The sequence below is a fragment of the Condylura cristata genome, unplaced genomic scaffold, assembly GCF_000260355.1.
Source record: "Condylura cristata isolate star-nosed mole 26May11 unplaced genomic scaffold, ConCri1.0 scaffold00002, whole genome shotgun sequence".
In the NCBI taxonomy this organism is placed as follows: domain Eukaryota; kingdom Metazoa; phylum Chordata; class Mammalia; order Eulipotyphla; family Talpidae; genus Condylura; species Condylura cristata.
The window spans coordinates 75,654,353-75,661,060 of record NW_004567103.1 but is presented as its reverse complement, the minus strand read 5'-3'; positions in this window follow the sequence as shown (position 1 = coordinate 75,661,060).

The window sequence follows — 6,708 nt, the reverse complement described above, 5'->3', positions numbered from 1 at the left end:
ACAAAAATGCAAATTATATGGGGACCAGAAAAAGGAGGTATATATATGTATGTGTGTTATGTATATATCTAATTGTGTGTATGTGCATAAGTAAAATTTTAAAGTGGGAAAAGTATCATAAAACAAAGGACTGATGAGTTTGATTATATCCAGGTAAAGTCTTCTATAATGCAGAGGACATCATAAATGACATCACAACCGATGATAAACTGGTTACATGTACACAAAGAAATAATTACCCTAAATTTTAAATAGCTCTTTGACAACCCAATCAAAAATAGCAACCCAATCGAAAACTGGTCACTGTTGATTCACAGGGATAGAAATACAAATGACATTTAAATATATTTAAACAATGTTCTCAAACTCACTTTTAATAAGAGAAACCCAACAAAATCAAACCATATTGTCAAATCACACTAAAGTCAATCCTCACCACAAATCATTCTCCCATGTCTGATTAGCAGAACAGTTTCACTTTAATTTGCTGGTGGCTTTGGAGACTATGCCTGTTAATTGCTACAGGTGGATTTGAAAATGGTACAACTTCCCTGAGGACACATTTGCTTTTACACTTCAGTCTAACCCATAGCGGACTAGTAAAAATAATTATGGCAAAGCCACACACTATGGTTGTGAGTAACAACAGGGAAGACGGCTAACTGCTGATATGGACTTATTTCTGGGGTATATATTTGTTACATGGAAGAAAAAAAAATGATATGGGGACTCATGCATATCATTTGCTTTCTTTTGTATACAAAATATTTGCATTTGTTTGGTTTGCACAAAGTTAAGTCTGGAAGGATGGATAAGAAGTTAATAAAACTAGTTATTTTGAGGCTAAGGGCCTAGGGGAGAGACTTCCATGGTCAAAGTACTAAGATCAAATTATGATGCTTGTGGCAGCTCAGAACAGATGAACAAGCTAATGGGAGAAGCTGGGAACCAACCACTCCTTTTGCGACTGCAAAAGATGAAGAGCCAATTTGGTCAAAACCATGGAAGTATGCTGTCTCCTCTAATTAAATTCCTTAAAGAGTGAGCTGATGCATCAATTTATCATAAAATTCCTAGTCTAATTATAAATGGAACTTCCCTCCACCTGATCCAGCCTGAATGTATTTCTGAGTCCCATGTAATTGAATCTGAAAACAATGATGTTGAGTGATAGGTAGGGACATTGTTACTTATTGTGAAAATAAATAAGACGTTGTTACTTATTGTGAAAATAAATAAGAGTCGGAGAAAGCTGCTGGGCTGGTTTTGGGGAAGTTAAATCAGTTTTTTTTCCCCCCTCACTTTAGGCTGAATTCTAAATATGATACTTCCTTTAACAAACTGTATACCCTGGCTAATTTATGAGGGAGGCCTTCCAGAGACTTTAGCTTCATATTGGCCCACATCTTGCAAGGTCACTATGCTACTATCCTCCCTAACTCACATATCTTCAAACTTAAATTCCAGGAATTGCTCTTTTTCATTACCCATTTAACACAATGATGCATATATTTATTTATTTGGCTCTCTGTAGGCAGGAAAGCTTGTCTCATCTATGGTTGCATCTATGCCATGATAGAGAGCAAGGTGGCCAGTGGGTGGCTGATGGGACCAAGGCTCAGAGGACCAGCATTCTTGGTTGAGGGTCACAAAGTCTATCCCCAGAATCAGGTCTGGAAGCCATGCACCCTACACCTCCCATGACTGTTGTTTTGTGGGTTTCAAGAGGCTCATAAAGAGCAATCAGTGGAGTTACTCCCTGAGTAATGCTTTCTATTTTTCCTGGCGAAACTCGTTGCTGGCAGTTAGGAAGGAAAGAACCCTCTCTTTTCCCAGGTTCATCTGCTCAGTTGAATGGTCTAGGTTTTTAGGTTTTTGGTTGGGATGGAAGAATGTGAGAATTGGTGTCTTTATCATCATTAAGTCTGAGAACAAAGCACCTTAAATAATTAGGATCCCCTACACCTTAAATGTTTGTGTGTGATAAGCCTAGTTTGGCAAAGACAGTAATGAAGCTTACTTTTAGAAAGATCTTTTTCCCTGAATATTGTGCTCTTTCTTTTCCCATCTACCTCATTTCTTCAACAGAGGTCCTTTTCTTTACCCCAGTCTTTATTTCTGAGATTTATTTTAATCTTCCTAGTCTTAACTATTCAGCGGGAAGAGTTTTGGCAAGAGCCCTTTCCAAATGTCATTTGTGTTTTTTAGCCAAATATGAAACTAAAGGTTCCCAAGGTAACCTAAACACCTGTTAACTATGTTTTTTTTCTTCATTTAAAAAAAATCTAACTGCAATTTACCCACTTTACTTGTGCAGTGTGAGGATTAAGTGTCCTCCAATAACTTTCAAGTCTAGAAAGGATTTCTGCCTCCTCAAGGCACATGTTTTCTAAGAGAGACAGAAATGAAATACTAATAAGTCTTAATGGGCAGCAGCTTGAAATCATCTGAGCTCCATGTTACCATTTCAGAAAGCTGAAAACTTCACACATACACAAAATGACCAGAACAGGGGCAACAGATGGGAGCATGAACTTCCTCTTCAGAGGCCCTTGGAGGAAGCACACAACCCCTGAAATTTGGAATTGTGTCAGGCCTAGTGTGCCTGCTAGGCAGGCAGGGGGACTGGCTGCTGACCTCTTTTGGCACAAATATTTGACAGCTTGTCCCTCTCAAAGAACAATTCTGAGACCCAGAGGTTAATCTTTTCTTGGCTTCTCCATGTTACTGACACTTTGAGCAGGATAACATTCCATTATTAGAGCCCACCTCGGTACTATTGGGTATTGAGTGGCATTGCTGGGCTCTGCACACCAGAGAGCAGTTTCCTCCCCTCGCCCCAAACCAAAATGTGTCTAGACACTGCCACATGTTCCACAGGAGTGGGCGGTCACCCTGACTGAGAGCCCCTGGGCTAGATGATCCAGTGGGAACAGTTGGGGTGTTACTCAGGTTATAGGAAACCTCCAGGCCAAAATTATTCCCAAAGATACTGGTGGAGCTTCAGAGTGGCAGGGTCCTGAAGGCAACTCTTTACCAGCCCCCCACCAACTTACACTTCTTCCTACTCCCCTGCATGGAGCTGAGGGGACACTCATTTTTCACAAAGGAAACAGTATCCATTCCCTGCCTGTTTATTTAGTGTCAGAGCTGCTGTGTCAGAGCTGCTGTTTAGTTTTTTTTTTTTTTTTCCAGCCCTGGCAGTCAAAGATTGCTCTTTTGCACAATATTAAGTATCATTTGCTTTCCTACCTTTCATATCAGCTGAAAATTTGTTTTCCACTGGAAATTCTACCTTTGCAAGCTCCTGTTTAAATATTTCAGGCTGTAACATGTCTGAATTAGAAGGGGACAGTACTAGAGGTGCAGTGGTATTGGTGGTGGGGGAGAATGTCCATCAAAGAGTGACTTACTCCAGCAGGACATCTCTTTCCTTCAAAATGTCTCATTAGGGTCCCTAGACTGGGCCTCTCTCTCTGCATCCTGCAGTCCAATTTAATTAAGTGTAGGTCTTACCACAGCACGCTGCTCTTTCGACAGGAGGGTAAACTCATTCTGTCCATCATGACATTTGCTTTCTTAAGGGCCTCACCCTATGCAGCTTAAATAATTAAATGCTGGTCACAGAACAGTCTCCCTTTTCAAGCCTGTTGGAGGGCACAGTGGGTCTTTCTCATAGTTCGTTTTTGACACGTGATTTTTCAGAAGCTAATGGGTTTTGGTTTGTTATGTTGTGTAACAGTGCGTGATACTTCTGCCCATTAAGAATTCCAATCCTTGGCATGGTGCAAATCTAATCTGAACAGCTAGAAGGGACTTCTAACAGTGGATATACATGGTGATAGAGAAACCTGACTTCTGGTTCTAGTACTGGTCTGAGAACTTCCATATCACTGTCAGTACAGTCTACTGTCATCCAGGGAAGTCTAACCCTGAGGGTCAAATCCCTTGTGTTTCATTGGACATGTCTATTTATTTCAAGTTGGAGTGGGTTTGTCAAAAATAAAGCAAATCTTTAAAATGACCTCATAAGAGAAATTCCCAGAAGAACTAAAGATAACTGTACCTGCAGTGTCCATTTTGAACAATAGATTTCTCTGGGGGAATTGGGAATGATTATAATGAGCGTGGATCTCATTTACCCTAATGCTGATTTTGCACATTACAGGGATTTGTCATCTTTAAGTAATGTGCCAGATGAATACTTTAAAATAGATGCAACTTGGTGTGAATTAGCTATAATATAGCAAAATCTGATTGCTCTATTAATAGATAAAGTCCTTGGCCTTCAGAAAGCAGGGTGGCAGCATTTTTTAAAATTCATCATCTCTGCATAATTAGTTTTGAATCTCTAAATATTCAAGTTGAGGAATTAACCAGGAGCTGGAGCTGTTATCCTTCAGTGTCCCTTTCAATATTGTTCCACAATCATCATTTCCTTGTATTTTTCTAATTACTGCAAAACCAATTGTTTTAACTCAACTGCCCCGGCGCTTTGTAATTTGTTGAATGTAATCACCTTCAAATGAAGAAAATGTACTGCTTGTTTAGCAAATTGGGGCTTGATTAGATGAGCATCATCAGGTGGCTGTGGGATCCTGGGTCTCAGCTTGGTTTATTTGACCTGATCATAGTGTGTTGAGGATAGTGCCAAAGCCGTACTCAAATGTGAGCTCAATGATAAGGTGATTTGTAGTGGGGTTTTATTTGGAGAATAAAATTCATAAAATCCAAAAGAAACAACAATTCTGGTCCCAACTCCGAGGAACCTGTAGTGTGGTCCTAAGTGACACAAGCTATGCAACCTCTGTTGTCAGACACAGTCTGGATGGAGGGGAATTGTTCTGAAAAATCAGACTTTCCACGCTGACTTATGTTATGACCTCCCTTTTTTGTATAATCGTAATATCAAAATATTCTGAGCAACTTTCAGCTTACAATTGGACAGCCTCAGTCGCACAAGGCCTGCCTGCCCTGACAAGAAAGCACTGCACCAGGTGAAAAAATTCCCCTGAAGTCAAGTGACTTGACTACTGACTGATAAAAGCAAAAGGGCTGTTTTTGCAAAGTCTCTCTCACTGCCAGATGGATGGAGGAAACCCCAAATCTTATCATTCTATCATCTCACCTAGCCTTCTATTCAGTCTTTTAAAGAATTACTCAAACTTCCTATTGTTTGGCCTTTAGATGTGGAAATTCATCCAGCTTGTCTGTTCTTAAACTAGTTTTCTACCTGCTACACCTTAAAGGAATCCACAAAAGTCTTCTGGCTAGTTTTTCAGGATTCTACTATGTAGTCTTTAGATAAGGAAATTCACCTATGTCTCCTATTCAGAGATTTGATTAGCAAGGAACTTCCTCTTCTGTCTCCCAGGATGACTCAGGCAGAAAAACAAAAACCTATTAAATAGTAGATAAGGTTTAAGGGACTTCTATCTTAGTTGATCTCCACTATAGTAATATTAGTCATAAACTTTGTGCACCTATGTACCTGTTTTTAACGTTAATTGATTTTGGAATGTTATATCTCAGCTAAAGGGCAATATGAACCTAAACTGTTCTTAGGAGAAAAAAAGATGATTGTAATCTCTCAGCCCAGTTCGTGTGCTGATGTCATCCCACTGCTTGCTCCTAATGTATAAAATAAACCTCTGCTGAAGGCAGAGCAGGAAGACTTGCACCCAACTCTGACTCCCGTGTCTTCCTCACCCCCCTTTCCCCTTTTTCTCTTTCTCCCCTTTTTAGGAATCTCCACTTGCTGACGCCTTCCCACCTTAGGGTCCTGCCTGTCTTGCCTCCAGACACCTCAATAGTTGGAGCTGGTCTCTGATACCTAAGCAGAAGGCAGAATATATTTGGTTCTCTCTTCTCTCAGGCAATCTGTTTCATGTCTAGATATCTGATGAAAAGGATATCAGGGAGCATCACTGTTCTACCCCCAGCACTGAGGGACAAGCACCAGCATGGACACAGTTAAGAGAAGAATAACCAAAATGAACTATTGACAGTTCATTTTGCTTTTATTCTCTATGCCAGTGTCCTCTTTGCTTTTATCCTCTATGCCAATATTATTAATCACCCTCACCAAATGACTGGGAAGAAGTCCCATCCCCTTACTCCCCCTAACCAGTTCAAAAAGGAGATTTTCAAAGAATGAATCCTGGAATAAAGGTGCTCAACCTTGATTTCTCTCTTACAAATCTCAAAGTCATGATGTAATTTCATCAATAAGAGTGACTCTCTCTGTCGACAATTCACAAACTGGGGTGGCGATCATGAAAGTCAAACCAGGGGACATGGGACCATTAAAATAAACACCCTTCACCCACAGGATTCCAAAAAGATTTCCAACATCAGCCAGGAGGACTCATTTTCAAAGAGTAGTCACTTAAAATTCTGTGGCCTTGAGAAATAATGGAAAAAACGACTACGCTAATTTTTCTAGCATAAGCCTCTCAGGAGGAGAAATGTCCATATTTGGGTTCTTTCTGCAGGTTGCTGCTTGGGTGGTTCTTTCAAAAAAAAAAAAGGCCCAGATAGACAACAGATGTGCCCATGAGGAACTAGCAAGGCCTGATAGTTAAGTTTTTATTCTAACCACATTTATTAAATATCTGTAATGTGCTGGGACCTGTGGTAAGTGCAGGAAATGAATGAAAAGCAATCTTAGGAACAATCACTGCTTTTAATGAGAGCAGTGAACATGCA